This window comes from Choloepus didactylus, chromosome 2, assembly GCF_015220235.1.
Source record: "Choloepus didactylus isolate mChoDid1 chromosome 2, mChoDid1.pri, whole genome shotgun sequence".
Taxonomy (NCBI): domain Eukaryota; kingdom Metazoa; phylum Chordata; class Mammalia; order Pilosa; family Megalonychidae; genus Choloepus; species Choloepus didactylus.
The window spans coordinates 71,606,101-71,625,028 of NC_051308.1; the positions used below are offsets into that span (position 1 = coordinate 71,606,101).

The window sequence follows — 18,928 nt, forward strand, 5'->3', positions numbered from 1 at the left end:
AAACATAAGGAAGAACTCGAAAGTTTGAAAAATCAACCAGCAGAACTTATGGGAAAGAAAGGCACAATAGAAGAGATGAAAAACCCAATGGAGACATACAAAGGAGATTTGAAAAGGCAGAAGAAATTATTCCTGAACTGGAGGACAGAACATCTGAAATCCTACACACAAAAGAACAGCTAGTGAAAAGAATGGAAAAATATGAGCAGGTTCTCAATGAACTGAATGAGAACGTGAAGCACATGAATATACATGCCATGAATGTTCCAGAAGCAGAAGAAAAGGGAAAAGGATCAGAAATAATAGTAGAGGAAATAATCACTGAAAATTTCCTATCCTTTATGAAAGACATAAGATTACAGATCCATGAAGTGCAGCATACTCCAAACAGAATAAATGCAAGTAGACCAACTGAAAGAAACTTAAAAATCAGATTATCAAATGTCAAAGACAGAGAGAATTCTGAACGCAGCAAGAGAAAGGCAATTGATCACATTCAGAGGAAGCTCAATAAGACTATATGTGGATTTCTCGGTAATAACTGTGGAGGTGCGAAGGCAATGGTATGATATATTTAAGATACTGAAAGAGAAAAACGGCCAACCAAGAATTCTATATCTGGCAATGTTCTTCAAAAATGAGGGGAAGTTTAAAATATTTTCAGACAAACAGACAATGAGAGAGTTTGTAAACAAGATACCAGCTCTATAACCAATACTAAAGGGAGCACTACAGGCAGATAGGAAAAGACAGGAGAGAGAGGTTTGGAGAAGAGTGTAGAAATGAAGACTATCAATAAGGGTAAAAAGAGAGAGAAAGGGGAAAAATAAAAATAAAGTAAGATATAACATATAAAATCTAAAAGTCAAAATGGTAGACAGTAGACATGTTGAGGGAAAATAGTGAGAAAAAAAAGGATGGATATGGTATGGTCTCACTAATATGGTTTAACAATGATGAGTGAAAGTTGAAAGTTGAGAACCCAGGTTATCAGGAGACAGAAAGAGGTTAGAGATGGGGCATTTGATGCTGAAGGAGTACAGAAAGTTCAACAGGATTGATTGTATAGATCCAGAAATGGATAGCACAATATTGTGTGATGGTAGCACAATATTGTAAGTACTCTGAACAAAGATGAGTGTGAGTATGGTTGAAAGAAGAAGGCTAAGGGCATGTATGACACCAGAAGGAAAGATAGAAGATAAAGACTAGGATTGTATAACTTAGCAATACCTAGAGTGGTCAATGATGGTGATTAAATGTACAAATATAAGAATGTTTTAAATGAGGGAAAGCAAATTAATGTCAACATTACAAGGTATAGAAAATTGGATGGTATAGGGGAAAAATACAATCAATGCAAACTAGAGTCTATAGTTAATGACAACACTGAAAGATACTTCCATTAATTGTAACAAAGGCAGTATACCAAAGCTAAATATCTATAAGAGGAAAATATAAAGGAGTGATAAGGGATTCTTGTTAGTGGTGATGTCTGACTTTTACATTTACTTTATTTTTATTTTTCTTCTACCTTTTGTATTTTTTTTAGCAGAAATATTTTTTATGGTGAACTTTAACATATATACAATATCTTTTGTATTTTTATTCTTCATTTTTTTCTCCTTTTCCTCATTCTTTGGGGAAGAGATGGAAATGCCCTTATATAGATTGTGGTGATGAATGCAAAATTATGTGATTATACTGGGAATCACTGTTTCCTTAGGGTGGATTCTATGGTGTGTAAATAAAACTGTTAAAAAATAAGCAGAGGGCTCTTTTTCATGGCACCTTGGAGGTGGTCGGCTGCCTCAGCATGAAACTGAACATCTCCTTCCCAGCCACTGGCTGCCAGAAGCTCATTGAAGTGGATGATGAATGCAGACTTCGTACATTTTATGAGAAGCAAGTGGCCACAGAAGTTGCTGCTGATGCTCTGGGTGAAGAGTGGAAGGGTTACATTGTCCGAATCAGTGGTGGAAATGACAAACAAGGTTTCCCCATGAAACAGGGTGTCTTGAGCCATGGTCGTGACCACCTCCTATTGAGTAAGGAGCATTCCTGTTATAGACCAAGGAGAACTGGAGAAAGAAAGTGCAAATCTGTTCGGGGTTGCATTGTGGATGCCAATCTGAGTGTTCTCAACCTGGTTATTGCAAAAAAAAGGAGAGATGGATATCCCTGGACTGACTGATAACTACTGTGCCTTGTTGCCTGGGGCCCAAAAGAGCTAGCAGAATCTGCAAACTTTTCAATCTCTCTAAAGAAGATGATGTCCACCAGTATGTTGTGAGAAAGCCCCTGAACAAAGAAGGTAAGAAATGCAGGACCAAAGCACCCAAGATTCAGCATCTTGTCACTCCATGTGTTCTGCAGCATAAACGTCACCATATTGCATTAAAAAAACAGCGTACTATGAAAAATAAGGAAGAAGATGCAGAATATGCCAAACTTTTGGCCAAGAGAAGGAAGGAGGCCAAAGAAAAATGCCAGGAACAGATTGCCAAGAGAAAGAGGCTGTCCTCACTGAGAGCTTCTACCTCTAAGTCAGTCCAGTAAAAAATAAGATTTTCTAAGAGTAACAAATAGATAAGATCAGACACTAAAAATAATAATAATAATAAGCAGAGGGATACAGGTCCTGGAGAAAATGTGGAGAGAGTGATGTACCTATTCCCTGTTGGTAGGAAAGTAGAATGCCTCAATCCAGCTGGAGGTCAGTGTGGTGGTTCCACAGGAAGCTAACTATGGGGTTGCCATATGGTCCTGCAACCCTATCAGTGGATATATATTTGGAAGAACTGAGAGCAGGGACATAAGTGAACATTGCACACTGGTGTTTATGGCAACCATATTCAGGTGGCCTAAGGATACATCGACTGATAAATGGAATGGTGAACTGTAGTGTATACATACAATGGAATACCAAGTGGCAGCAAGAAGAAATGAAGTTGTAAGGTATGCACCTAGGTGAATGGAACTTGAGGACAGTACGTTGAGTGAAATAAGCCAGAATTGAAAACGTAAACTTTATAACACTTCACTAGTGTGGACTAATTATAATGTGCCAACTCTGAGAATTGAATCTGAGAGCATAGGTAATAAGGGGGAAGGCTTATGGTAAAGGTTCCCAGATTGTAAGCTCTTACAGCAGTCACAACAATTCATGAGTTGTAATGGTTATCTCTAAATTCTGAGATGCTGAGCTCTTTGTGTATAACCTGGTTGGTCCCAGAACTTCAGGTATCTGTGTGACACCTGAGACTCAGCGCCAGAGTTCAGCAGCTATGAATGTCAGCATTAACCCATACAGGAAATGTTAAAGAAGCTGAAAAATAGATCAGACTTTAATTAGAGATATGAATTAAATGGACCAATTAGAACTAAGGTAAACCAGAGTAAAGAGAAAAGGATGATATTGTCTGTGTTTTAAAACCTCAAATTCTGTGTGCGATCAAAGGAAAATATGTTTATTTGGTATAAAATCTCTACTTTCTGTAGCACGCTATATAATTTAACTTGTATGGTCTGTTTATTCAAACACCATAATTACATGGAACCTTGAATACGGGGCAAGATCTGGTTGGTATGTACAGGGTAGTATGAAACCCCCATACATCCCAGAATAATCTGGTTAGAGAATAAAAGTATTTGCAAAGCCATCTTGAGGGCCTGGGGAAAAAAATATGTAAACATTAAACTTCCCTGCCTGGGGAATTTCTGATATTTTCAAAAGCATTGGGGAATACCATTGTAGTAGGCCCAGTCCTCAATCTTGGGACTTGCCCTTATGAAGCTTGTTACTGCAAAGGAGAGGCTAAGCCTACTTGTAATGATGCCTAAATGTCACCCCAAGAGAACCTCTTTTGTTGCTCAGATGTGTCCTGTCTCTCTCTAAGCCCACTCAGCAGGTAAACTCACTGCCCTCCCCACTATGTGGTACATGACTCCCAGGGGTATAAATCTCCCTGGAAAAGTGGGGCCTGACTCCTAGAGATGAGTCTGGACCTGGCCTCTATGGTATTGAGAAACCCTTCTTGACCAAAAGGGGGAAGAGGAATGAAACAAAATAAAGTTTCAGTGGCTGAGAGATTCCAAATGGAGTTGACAGGTCATTCTGGAGGTTATTCTTATGCATTATATAGATATTCCTTTTTAGTATTTAGTGTACTAGAATAAACTAGATGGAAATACCTGAAACTGTTCAACTGCAATCCTGTATCCTTGAATCTTGAAGACGATCATATAAAATGTAGCTTATGCAGTGTGACTGTGATTGTGAAAACCTTGTGGCTCATATTCCCTTTATCCAGTGTATGGACAAATGAGTAGAAAAAAGGGGGACAAAAACTAAATGAATAATGGGGGGAGGGAGAATGAGATGTTTTGAATGTTCTTTTTTACTTTTATTTTTATTTTTCTTCTTATTTTTATTTTTCTTCTTTTTTTATGTTTTGGAGTAATGAAACTGTTCAAAAAATTGTTTGTGGTGATGAATGCACAACTATGTGATGGTACTGTGAACAATTGATCATACACTTTAAATGATTGTATGGTATATGAATATATATCAATAAAATTGCATTTTAAAAAAAGTCAATATGAAAGGCATTCACAGGAGCCCAATATTGGGTTAAACTTTAGGAACATATTGAATAAGCCTGAGTCATAATAAAATGAAACATGTATAATAAACAGATGATGCATATAAAAGGGACATTGTTTGAAGACCTTTTTTGATACTGAAATGTATTTATATTCTCATTAATATTCTACTCAGTATTTTGAATAATCCCATAGCTTTAAAAGTAGTGATTATGTTTAGTTCAAAAATGTCTCTACTGTAATTATTTACTGTTATGTATGGTTTGTATGTGTGTTCATGTGTTTTTGTGTTTGTGTTTTTTGTTTTGTTTTTTTCACGATTCATGTGAATTGAAGTTAATTACGTATTAGCTTCAATTTATATAATTTATAATTCGCTGACTTGGAAATTTGTAGAATTCAGTCACACAAAGTTTAGCCTTGCTTTATCATGCTACTCTCCATCATCAGGACACTTACTTAAAGGACTATACTTTGAATTCATTTTCTGATCAGTAGTAATTAATGTAGATGGGTGCTTCACCAAGCATATTTATTCATTCAACAAACATGCATTTCAGCAGATACTATGTTAGAGAGTTGCCATTCAGCCAGATGATAATGAAAGAACGTTGGAGGGGGCTATATAGATTCTTGAAGGCAGATTTCCCTTTATCACAAAGTCAAGATGAATTTTTTGAGCTAGATAAAGAATTTAGATATAGATCGAATCCTCCCCAGTTTACCCATGTGAGTTAAACAAACTTAAAACTTATTGAACCAATCACATATTAAAATAGGAGATGAATTTATTTAGAGTCTCTATTTGACCAAAAAGAGCAATAGAAATAATCTGTATTTTGACTCAAGGCAGAACATCTTACCATCTAGTTTTTCTCCCTCTGGAGGGTATCATGACAATGATTCCACTTGGAGCATGATTTGATGGCTTCTGCACACCATATGCAGTTATTAGTTATACAGGTAAGGAAGAGACTGCCAGTTGTCAACCCCATATCCATTCTCCCTTTGCATTTATAACAATGTAAATTGCAGTAAAATATAATACTGTATTTCCCTGCCTTAATGCAGTCAGTGGTGGCCAATGAATTATAAGTGGATAATGGTTGTTATGGCTTCTAAAAAAGAACACTCATCTAGGAGCATTCCCCACTTTATCCCTTTCGTTCTCCTAAAATGTTGGTCCAGCAGCTACCTTATGATCATTGAATAAACCTGGGAAGGAAACCATGCACTAAGAATGACAGAATAAAAAGACACGAGATATCTGTATCACTAGTGACTTCTATAGCTGATACACTAGCCCTAGATATCCTATCTGCAACTTAATTTAACATGAGAGAAAATAAACCTATAAAATACCAATGTAGCTCTGTTAGTAGCAGTCAAATATATTCCTATCTGACACATTGGAAAAGTACTGAAATCCATTCATTCTCAAAGCATTAATTATTATGTAAATGAGAAAATTGCCCTAGAGCAGGCATGCCACTTGATTGGGCTTAGTATACTCAGGTATAGAAAACTTTGACTAAGACACTTTAGCTTTAGTTGCTTAGATACAGAGGTATTTTTCAGTGTAGGGAAACAAACTATTAAACATTTTATTTGTTTAACAATGACAATTTTTTCTGATCATAAACATAATATATTGTCATTTTATAAGTTTCTGATTTTTTTTAAAGTGGACACATTCCACTTTAAAAATTCAGTTTTGAAATGTGTTATATGTAAACTGACTTTCTCAATTAACAATATAACACGGGTATTTTTTCTTATCAATGAATATAGGTGCTGTATTAGTTTCCTGTGGCTATTATAACAATTTACTACAAATTTCATGGCTTAAAACAACAGACATTTATTTTCTCACAATTCTGGAGGCCTGAAGTCAGATATCAGTATTTCTAGGCCAACATTAAGGTGTCAAGGGGAATCTGTTCCTTGCTTCTGGTGGCAGCTGTCATTCCTTGGTTTATGGCTACATCACTCCCTGCATCTGTGGTCACTTTGCCTTTTTTTCTTCTTTCTGTGTAATCTCCCCCACCTCTCTCTTATAAGTACACTTGTGGTTGCACTTAAGGCCTATCAGGATAATCAAGGATAATCTTCCCATGCAAAGATCTTTAAGGTAATTGCACTTGCAAGGACATGTTTGTTGTTGTTGTCATTTTTCTTTTAAGATTTTTTTTTTAAAGGTTCCAGGGATTAGGACTTGATATCATTGTTTAGCCTGCTATATCATTATTCAGCCTGCTATAGTTGACGTCATTGTTTTAAGTAGTTGCATGAATTTTATATGTAAATATGATGACTTATTCTATCAGCCACCTCAGATAAGCATTTAAATCATTTTAATTTTTAAATTAATATAAAAAACACACAAGCATCCACATATATCTTTCTTTTTGCATAGATTCATTTATATCTGTAGACTAGCTTCCCAGAAATTGAATTGGCTTATAAAATGATTCAAATGTTGAAAATGTCAAAACACACTGGCAAAAAGTTCTTCAAAAAGGTTGTTACAGGACATTTAGCTACAGGTAGAATTAATCTTTTTAAACTTTTTCAATATAATAGAGAAAAATATTTAATTTAATGGTTTTTAATATTAGTATAGTTTAATATGTATGTTCCTTCCTTTGTAAATTATCTAGATATGTTTTTACCCATTTTACTATGGAGTTGTTCAACCTCTTTTTACTCATTTGTAAGACCACTTGTGTAATATTAGGGATATTAATCCTCTTTTTGTTACATATGTCATAAATATATTTTCCTAGTTTGTCACTCAATGTCTATCACTTTTTTATTTACAGTACACAATTTTTTTATTTCCTTTACTATAAGATTATAGAAATAATAGCCTATATTTTCTTGTGTCAGTTAAGATGTCTCATATTTAGGTGTTCTATCATTCAGTCCTTTCCTGTTAAGGTCGTCTGTAAAGGCAGAGGGATACCCATCCCAAATTCTGATTCCTTTGTAGGTGCTGATAACTCCACACACTCCAAAGAGAGTATGAAAGGCTTTATTACTTACGTAATTGAGGTCTCTGAAATGGCTTGAGAGAGAGCAAGGAAAGGAGACTGGTCTGAGTTTTTACTGTGGGCAGGGGATGGGAACTGGGTAAAAGTTCTTGCATCTGAGCAGGGGCTTGCCTGGTTTGAATCTCCTGCTGGGTCCCAAAGAGAGAGTACCTAGATTTTCTATCAGTTGCCCAGATATGAGGCCCAAGTGAAAGAAGAAGGGGAAAGGTTTAAAACTCTCAGAAATCATCCAGAAGTGGAACAAGACCCCTCAATACATTCCCCAGTTCTCATTAATCCTGGGAAAGGGCAGGATGAGGTAGAAGGAGACTCTTTTGCATTTATTACTCTGTCTTCTCTGTTTGTTGCTTTTTCATTGAATTCCAAAGTTAGGAACCTTGCCAGTGCAATTTATCAGAGAATCAATCCCAGATTTTCTGGATGAAGTAAATGTGGGGAAGCATAGTGGTGGTGATGGTGATAGGATAGTAGCCTGGGATTGTGGGAGGGGAAAGAAGGGTTCTGAGGTCTGACTGCTCTATAAACAGACTGTCAACAATCTACCCTTTTCCAGCTCCATTTCTCACAGCATCTGGTGATCTGTGAGCAAATTGCTTTGTTTCTCCTACATATATCCATTTAAGCACTTGGGTTTTAGCTTCCTCCCACTTCTTTAAACTGGGTTTCAATCCATCAGCTTTCCAAATTCCAAAATTCATTTAAATATCTAGTCTGCTATTCTTCTACCCTCTGTTTGTAGTCTTCCACCTTGTGAATTTATAACTTTTTAAAATTCTTACTGCCATTTTAACAAGATTTCTGTAAGGAGAAAAAACAGACACTTGTTTAATAGACCATATTTCCCAAATAGTTCCTTTTCTTCCAATCCCTCCAGACTTTTGCCCCAACCACTTCACTGAATTAATTCTTGTTAAAGTGATCAGAAACTTATCTTGCTATAGCCAGTGGTTGATACACTGTCCTCTCCTTACTTTACCTTCAGCAACATTAGATTCTGTCAACAGACCCTTCTTGAAACATTACTTCACTTGTCTCTCAGGACAGCATAATCCACTGGATTTCCTTCTAATTCACTCACTGTTTCTTCTCAATCTCCTTTTCTGATTCCTTTTTCTCCTCCTGACCAAGCTAACCTTAGAATATTCCACAGCTCTGCCCTCTTTCATCTTCTCTTTAATATCCCTGTAATCTCTATAGGTAATTCCATCCAAATTAAATACTACCTTTTTGCTTCTATATGCTGATGATATACAAATTTATATCCCAGCCTCAAACTCCCTGATTCCAAGTTATTTTTTTATATCTCACTTTATATGTATAATAGATTTCTGGAAATTTGACATGTTCAAAGCAGAATGCTTGGTCTCCTTTCCCCCCCAAAAAAAGCCTGTCCTTTGATCTCCACATCTTAGTGGTTGACAATACCATTTATCCAGCTGTTCAGGACTGCATTCTTGGGGCTATACTTTCCTTTGTCCCTCATATCTGATCCACTAGCAAGTCTTATGGATTTAAATCTTATGCTATATCCAGGGCATAAACTTTTTTTTCCATCTCCAACAATACTAAAATGCTAAATGATAATTTAGACCATCATTTTTCAATAGATTTCTTCAATTTATTCTCTCCTCAACAGTCATAAAAATCTGAAAGAAAGAATGAAGTATAGATGGATAGATGGATAGGAGGAAGAAAGGAAGGAATGAAAAGAGGGAAGAATGGAGGGAGGAAGGAATGAATGAAAGGAAAAAAGAGAAAGAGAGAGAGACAGAGTGAGCAAGAGAGAGCGCTGTCACTATGGCCCACCATTGCTTATGGTATTTTGTTCCAGCCTACTCACTCACTTCATCTTCTATCTCTCATTCATTACTCTCTACCCACAATGGGCTCTTTTTTTTTTTCTTGAACGTGTCCAATTTATTCTTTCTTAGGTCTTTATAGAAGCATCGTCCTCTTTCCCCTCAGTTCTTCACATAGTCTGCTCCTTCATATGATTCTAGCATGCAACAAGTGCTTAATAAATAGTTGTATGAATGATATTCAGTGTAATTCTAAGTTTCTATTTTCCCAAAGTGAGTCAGTCACTTCAATTTCTTTTATAAAATCCTTAGTTAAAGGGAAATTAATTGAAACTGCTTCTTCCCAAGAATTATCAGTCTGGAAAACAGATTACCAATTTCACTTTCAAAAAAAAATTATTCCAGGGATTTTAAATGTGTGATATATGCAAACTATCTTTAACTACCAAATCAAGAAAAAAGGAGCTAAAATATTAGACTGTAAATTTAAAGGAGATAAGGATCTAGAAATTCAAAAGAATGAGTTTTTTGCATTACTCTAAAGTTATGTTCATAGAATGGTATTTAATCTATAGATATTTATATTTCTCTTAAAAGGGAGTAGACAAAAAAAAATGGAGAAGTCTAAAGACAGGAAGTTTTTTTTTCCAACTAGTACAGGGTTTCTCAACCCCAGCACTATAGATATTTTGGGCCAGATAATTCTTTGGTTGTCCTGTGCACTGTGAGATGGTTAGCAGGGTCCCGGTCTCTACCTACTAGATGCCGGTAGCAATACTCTTCCTTGCTCCCAAATTGTTACCACCCAAAATTTCTCCCAACACTGCTAAATGTCCCTGAGGGCAAACCTTCCCCCCTGTCCCCCTATCACTGGTTTATTGAAAATGATTTCTTCAGGCCTCCTACAGTGGTGAAAATTATGCTACTCTACCTTATAGGGTTAACACTTGGCGACTGATAGCTTAAACATACTGTTTGATATTGTTGTGACAGCAAAAATGTCTCCAGACATTGCCAAATATCACTGGGAGGACAAAATCGCCCTGAGTTGAGAAGCCTGATGGGTGAGAGTAAAAGAGTTTAAGTTGTATTGCTCTTTAAAAGGAAAAACAACAACAACAAAAAGAAGAAAAAGCAAAAGTAACTCAAGTTCACTGAGCCCATGTTCTTTGAATTCATCGGTTATACTGATATTTTCTAATATCTTCAGAACTTCCAGAGATTTTTAAAGCCAAAAGTGGCCATTTGAAGAATCTGTATCAACCTTGTTATTTTCTAGGTTAAGAAACTGAAACAATAACAACAACAAAATGTTTAGTGCTTTGTCGAAGATCACATGGACAACTATTTTTCAAATAATTTATATACAGTTTGCTTAAAAGAAAACAATTTTATTTATAACAAATAACAAATCAAAAACCTAGGTATATGAATGAGGAGTATGCAAATATGTCAAGATTTAATATATTTAGTATTTATATATTTAATTTTGTTTGGAAATTCCTCTCAGCCAAAGTCATAAATTATCATCTAATAAAGTGACATCAGGTATTCAATGAGATCACTGTATTTTTCTATTAACAAATTCTAAGAGAAATTTGTTACATTAATCAAATGTTTTTTTTTTCATTTTATTATGTCCAATATTTTTTCTGAATAAAAATCAAAGGCATAACATTAAAATATTACTCATTATTTTAAGAAGTTAAATTAGTGAAGTTAATATGGTCCTTTTGCAGCTACCAAACTTTATACAAATTAGGGTTTATGTTGCTGTTTAACCAAGACCTGGATAAGAGCAGTAGCTTCAAATTTAAAGTCTCTGGAGATAACTTGGAATGCACATATAATTTATTGACTATATAGAGATTCAAATATTGTGGATGTGGGCTCCAGAGTTGCCTGACAGAATTCAGGCCGGGTATAATTTTTTTCCTAAATAGGTTACTTTGCTGCTGCTACAAAATTTGTTTTCATATAGTCAAAGAGATTCTGATCAGGTAACATGGCTTATAACTTAGACTGGAATATTTTAAGACTGATGGTAATCTGGCATCTAACTTGGCCAAGAACCTCAATAATGTTCATTTGAAACTTTTGGTATTGCTCTGCTCTCCCTCCCCTTTTCATGCTGTAAAGTGAATTAACTTACAACTGGTATATAAAGTAATTACTAGATCAAGCTGTTCAGTAATTTTCATTTGCACTCTAGAACACATGTGTCAAAGTCAATTATATTAGCTTTGTTAGAGTTTTTTTCTAGAAGAAATCAGACAACAGCAGTAATAGCTTTTTGGAGGGAACCCTGTTACATGAAGTTAAATCTCTATTTTGGGCATAGAGGATGCTTGCTTATTTTAAATTAACTGGACCTATGTCACAGCAGGACAACGTGTATCCCAATTCAGCTAAAAAATATATCAAGTTCATGAAAAATAAGTAAGGGAAAAGCCAAACTAAAACACTTATTTTTTATCACTTGAGATTGAAATCTGATCTTTGATGAGACTTATCCAGATTGTTCTGAGTCTTGTAGTGGTATGAAAATACAGGCTTAGGAGAAATAGCATAATGTGATTTGTGTTAAGCTTATAAAACATGGTCCATAGCCTAGTAAGGAAGATGATGGATAGATAATTACTGTGAAATCATTTTATTCTTTGCTGAATTTTCAGTAAGATGAAAGAAAGTGGTCAGTGGAGCACTTGCATTTCAGTCCTGCTAGCACAAAGTATTAGAGAGAGCTGAGATTAAGAAAATATCCTGTAGCTGTGTTTTTAATTCCACAACTGTACTTACTGTTAAGAACTATCAATTTCACAGTCCTTAACAGTTTATATGTCACAAAATCCTGGTCAAATTCTAATCTAGTTAGTCTGAAAATATTCTTTGGTCTCTCTAAAATAGACAATAACTTGGAAATCAAGCATAAATATACAAATGAAGAAATCGGCAAAATCAAGCTGCCTCAACACTACAAATTATAAGGTATTTGTGGATTGTTATACTAAGTGATACTGAGCAAGCAGTATCACTGTAAGTAACATGACAAAAATCAAAAAATGATGCATTGATCTGGCTGACTAATCTTATTTTATTACCTGAATATTCAGATTAGTTTTATTGCTTATCTGTCCTTTTTATACAACTACTGCAGCATATCTAGTATGTTAAAAGAATGACTGCAAATGAAATCCCCAAATCCACCATCAGAACCCAGAAAGATTAAAGTTAAGAGTAAAACAATATTATTGCATATTTTTGCTTTATTTCAGGATATTGTATCTGGCAGTTCCCTTCCTTTGTTTGAATCCATTTTTTCAACTATGTCTTGCTTGCTGTGATATTGCACTAATTTAAAAGCTTCTAAGCTGCATTCTCTGTGATTCTGCAGCATCATTATAGCTCAACTCTGCTCATTATTATCCATGTTAAAAAACGATGTGACATGTCTATGACTCTTGAAAATATTTCTTGCTGCTATAAACTAAGAAAATGAGGTATTGTTAACCCCACAATTCAGGAATTCTTGATGCAGGGCAGAAATGAGTTTTTTTAACCACATTGATAAACTAAAGAACAATACTTCCTCTCTGGTTCATTTGTTTACATGTTTGTTTTTCTGTATCAGAAGTATACTAACTAAATTCCATGAAGGATTTTTTTAAAGCCCTTATGAGGAACTATTTCATGACAACATTCGGTTGTGATTTCTAGTTCAAAACCATTTTGAAAGCTGAGGAATAATTTGAAGCACTTTATTCCATATAGTAAAATCATCATTGTTGAGAGAGAGACACCAGAAAGCCTAGAAAGAAATTTGACTTTAATAATATATAAATGCCACCATAAAATCTATGCATATTATCGGGTAAAACACTTAATCTTTCTAGCCTTAATTTGCTCACTCATAAAATTGGGTTAATAATTTATCTTCCCTGGCAACCTCACAGGGCTTTTGAAGGACTAAATGACATAATGTATATGAAAGAGCCTTGAAAATTATGAAGTGCTTTACAAAGATAAAGTGATATTATCATTAACTCTTTTTTTTTAACAAAGATTATATTTCCCCCATTTGTTAACCATATTCTATCTTTGTTGGTATGCAAATCTTAAAACTTTTTAGTAATTTCCAGTCTTCTCTCACCAAAGGGAAGTAAATATATTTACAAATACTGATGTTTTATGGAATTATAAGCATCTATAACATTATTAGGAAAAAAACAACCATGTCTTTTTAGCATGGTTCCATTTGTCCATCAAAACAAAATTATTCTAGAATTATAATATATCTTTTAATTGAATTTCAGCCCTTGGCTATTGGACTTATCTAGTGGATTCATTTTCCTTCCTTCAGTAATGACTATTCAAATATGTAAGATTGGGCTATGTCATAATACTGCTACTAATTTTGTTTTGCCCTGGACTAAGATGTTTTCCATTTGAATTATTTGAAAACAAACAAACAAACAAAAAACCACCATAGAGACTGTTATAGTTTGCTAATGCTGCAGAATGCAAAACACCAGAGATGGATAGGCTTTTATAAAACGGGGGTTTATTTCACTATACAGTTATAGTCTTAAGGCCACAAGGCATCCAAGGCAACACCTCAGCAACTGGGCACCTTCCCCGGAGGACGGCCAATGGCGTCCGGAAAACCTCTGTTAGCTGGGAAGGCAGCTGGCGTCTGCTCCAAAGCTCCGACCTCAAAACGGCTTTCTCCCAGGACGTTCCTCTCTAGCAAGCTTGCTCCTCTTCAAAACATCACTCCCAGCTGCACTCCGTTAGTTCCCTCTCGCTGAGTCAGCTCATTTATATAGCTCCACCGATCAAGGCCCACCCCAAATGGGCGGGGCCACGCCTCCATGGGAACATCTCATCAGAATCATCTCCCACAGCTGGGTGGGGCACATTCCAAGCAAATCCAACCAGCACCACAAACTTCTGCCCCACAAAACTACAAAGATAATGGCATTTGGGGGGCACAATACATTCAAACTGGCACAGAGACTGTAAAATAATTTGATTGAAACAGCATGGATTTTGGGGTAGACAGTTCAGGGTTCAAATAATAATTTACATACTTTTTCTCCTCAGAGTTCACCATGGAGTAAATATCACTACATATTAGTGATTAAATTAAAAACATAAAGGAACATTATCTGGCATACTTTAAATCCTTAATGAATACACATATCACACATTAAGATGCTCTGCTTAAAACATACATTGCTCTCTGAGCCAAGAACTTCTCCTCAATTTTCACTTTGGCTTAGAATTGTCAAATTAAGGCGATGGAAAAGTTGATTCAAAATCAGTGTGGGTAGTGATGATAACTTTTAAAGCAAAGAAAAGTAGAATCAACTATCCAAAAAATTTTGAAGAAAGCTCCAAAAGACTGAAGAAGATGCTAAATATCAATACTTCTCAATTCATCCATAGAATCACTGTTTCTTTCTCAGCTTTCTTTAGAAAGTACATTTCTTGTTCATATGCTGATTCACTGATATGTTGATTCATTCCTCATGCAATCATTAAATCAATCCTGACTCAGGGGACATTCAGTGAGTCTTTACATGCCATGTTCTCTGCTAGGCAGTGAAGATAGAAACAATTTGCCTTCTAAATCTTTGTTTGATTAAGGTAACGTGATGTTGGCTCCTCTTTTTGCCATGCACAATTTTGTCAGGAGTTTTGATTGTACTCACTCTGTATTCACTCTGTTAGAAAATTGGAACCAGACCTGGGGCTAAGCAGCTGCCGCAGCTTTGCCTTTAGAACTCAAGTGATTCACCCACAAAACTTAATGGGTTAACTGAAAACAAATTGAATAAATCCTTCCTGTTTAAGCCAGAATATCATAACTTGACACATATCAAGTTAGATTTTAGGTTCTTCATCTGATTTCTACATGCTTATATTTCCTAAGGCCAATCCAATATTGAACAAGTTTCAAATAATTTGCATGCATAACTTGGTTCAAAACAATTGCTTCTTTTGTACAGTATGAAAAATATTTTAGTAATAGAGAAAAGAGTATAATATTTTGAAAGAAATACATGTAAGCACACTTGTAAATGTCATGCAGACAGACAACTTTACCAAATGTTACATTGTGAATATAATGCCTTTGTGTGTGTGTGTGTGTGTGTGTGTGTGTGTGTGTGGAGGTTTTAAAATTTTCTTTTGGCCTGTTATATAGAATAGTCAAACATTAACACTGATCTCTGCATATTTTCTAACAAAGATAAAGTTTGACTTTTATTTGTATTCTTCAATAAACTCAGCATCAGTGTATGAACTTAGGACTTTCTCATCTGTTCTGTGAAAAGATATGTGGTTTTGATGACAAGGCCTCCTCCTCTGGAAACATTTTCAAAGAGATTTTATTTTAACATAGAGCCTGAGAGGATTTTTTTGGAAAAGGAAATTGGATTTCTAAAACTGAGAGTTTCTATTAAATATAAAATTTATATAACTAATTTTAATTTATACTAAGAAGGAGCTATTACAGGACCATTAAAATCTGAATGTTCATATGTCTAAATGTCTTCCAGTTGATGAATATATGAATATATAAATTGCATATATTTGTATAATTTTGAAAATGCTTTATAATTTCACTGATGAAACTAGAGTCAACTATGTAGATTTTTATATAAAAATATATTGCTTTTGTTTCTTTAATTTAAAATTCCCTTTTGAGGGAAAAAATTACACTAGAAATAAAACTTTACTGTCAAAACTTCTGACATCAATGACCATTTAGTAAAGTTTTGTATCGGTTTATTCTCCACATTGAAAGGCACTGTTAGTCTTCTAGTTATAATTGTTGTAATACATTTTTTATATTAATTACCAGGTTTATATTGTGCATATTAGATTAGGAAGGAAAAAAGTTGCCTACTGTAATTTAATAAGCCAAATATGTTATATTAATTTCCTAGGGCATTTTGCACTTAATGGTCTAACACAACAGAAATTTATTCTTGCACAGTTCTGGGCCATACCTGAAATCAAGGTGCCAGTAGGACCATGTTGCCTCTGACTGATGCAGCTTCTGGTGGCTCTTAGCATTTCTTGGCTTGTGACAGGATAACTTCAATCTCTGTCTCTGTCTTCACATGGTCCTCTTCCCTCCGGTGTCTGTCTGTGTCCTCTCCTCTTCTAAGGACCCCAAGTCATTGAATTAGTGCCCTCCTAAATCCAGGATGACTTCGCCTCAAGGTCCTTAACTAATTGCACCTGCAATGACCCTACTTCCAAAAAGTTTACATTCTGTGTTAGGTGGACATGAATTTGGGGGTATCACTATTCAATGCACTACATATGGTAATTGCTTGTATGTTTAGTTTTGTTCATTGAAGAGAAGGAATGTTTATGAACATGAAACATGAGTGAATACCATAATTTCTAGTTGTTATTTCAAAGAGGTTTGCATTCAAAGTAATGAAAGTTTATAAAAGTAAAAACAAAACAAAACATTATTTTGCCAACAGTATTTGGCAACTACATATGTATGCATAACTGGGGCATATGATTTGATAGAAATGACTGTACAGTTTTTGTTTTGTCCTTGTGTTACAAAATCAAGTCATTTTAATCTTCATAACAACCTAATGAGGTAAGTACTATTATTATCCTCATAGGGCAGTGTTCCAGTTTGCTAATGCTGCCTTTATGCAAAATACCAGAAATAGATTGGCTTTTATAAAGGGGGTTTATTTGGTTACAAATTTATAGTCCTAAGGCCATAAAGTGTCCATACTAAGGCATCAACAAGAGGATACCTTTACTGAGGCACGGTCGATGGTGTCCAGAACACCTCTGTCAGTTGTGAAGGCACGTGGCTGGCATCTGCTGGCCCTTTGCTCCCAGGTTGCATTGCTTTCAGCTTCTGGCTCCAGTGGCTTTCTCTCCAAGCATCTGAGAGTCCTCTCTTCTCTGGGGCAAACTCTGGGCTGCTTCTCTTAGCTTAGCATCTCCAAACATCCTTCTGTCCACATCTCCAAGAATCTCTTAGGGACACAAGTATCTATGGCAGCTCTTGAGTTCTCCTAAGTAATCCAGTGAACCAATCAAGATCTACCCTGAGTGGGCAGGGTCCAGACCACCATGGAAATAATTTAATCAGAGATATCACCCACAGTTGGGTGAGTCACATCTCCATGGAAACACTCAGTCAGGGGGTTCCACTCAACAAGACTGGGTTAAAAGATCATGACTTTTGTGGGGGACATATCTCCAAACTAGCACAGACAGTTTTTATTAGTTTGGGTGAATTAGGCTATAATAGAAACACTAATACAAAATGGCTCACATCGTGCTTCTCAGATTTTGATGAGCTTAAAAATGTCTTGGAGACCTTGTTGGACATGAGTAACACTTCCAGAAGTTCTGATTCAGTTGGTCTGGGGTGGGTGCAGGATTTGGATTTTATCAAGCCTCAAGTGATGTTGATATTGCTAGCCCGTGGACCACACTTTAATGTTCTGGCTAAATGAAAAGACATATTATAAAACATAACAAAAAGTCTGAAGATTGGGCAGGCTCTAGGACACAATCAAGACCCAGTTTTTTTCCTCCACATTTCTCTGCTCTATACTATTCTAGCATGTGTTGGATTTGTCCTCAGGCAGGCTTCCCTCAGGGCCATAATATGACCGGAGTCAGTAACTGAGGCATGAAGCTTCCTTGTTCACATCCAGCAAACGAGAAAGAAAACTACCCCTGAATCATGAAACATAAGGAGTTTTCCTAGGCCTTATCTGACCAACGTGTCATGAGCCTAACTCTGGACAAATTATAGTTGCCAGGGAATTCCTTGACCTGCTTGGTTTAAGCAAGGTTTCCTGAAACAATCACTGGCAACAGAGCTAGAATTACTCTGACTGGTATAGACTAATCTGCATTCATCTGTGGAACTATGGATAAGATAAGGGCTGTACTGCCTGGGGTAAACAACAGAGCAAAATTAAGTGTTCTTTGATGTTGGGAGGAGACGGAATGCTGCTGGTAGGTAATTCCTAGTGCTTCTACTACCACTTTCAAAATATTCAATATTGATCAAGATGTGTTTACACACAAATTGATCCATAAAAATGAAAGGAAATAGATGTGACCAATGATAAACTATTTGACAAAGTATATTGGGTAGTTCTTTAATTAACTAGAATTTTCAATGAATTAAACTTCCTCTCCTTTTTCACAGTTACAGAACCCAGTAACAATTTTTTATATATACAAAATTAACTAATCAGTAGATTTGATTTTTTTTTTCTAAACAATTTTTGGAAACCTAAAATATTTTGAGGTTGTCTTGTACTCTTTCAAAATTAAATTTTATGAGCTATGCTCATTTCTAATTTAACTTGTATGAGTTATAGTTTATTAACTAGTCTGATTAAAGAGTTAACTATGTAGCCTTTAAGATCACTTCCGTATCCAAAATTCTAGGAATCTCAA

General features: G+C 35.4%; 1 protein-coding gene and 1 pseudogene across 5 annotated transcripts in view; both read left to right on the forward strand.

The window, feature by feature from the left end:
* The window catches only part of BRINP3 (BMP/retinoic acid inducible neural specific 3), a 518,616-nt gene that overhangs the window by 86,034 nt on the left and 413,654 nt on the right, over window positions 1-18,928 (forward strand). The window lies entirely within an intron of this gene.
* On the forward strand, window positions 1,817-2,559 carry LOC119527647 (annotated as a pseudogene).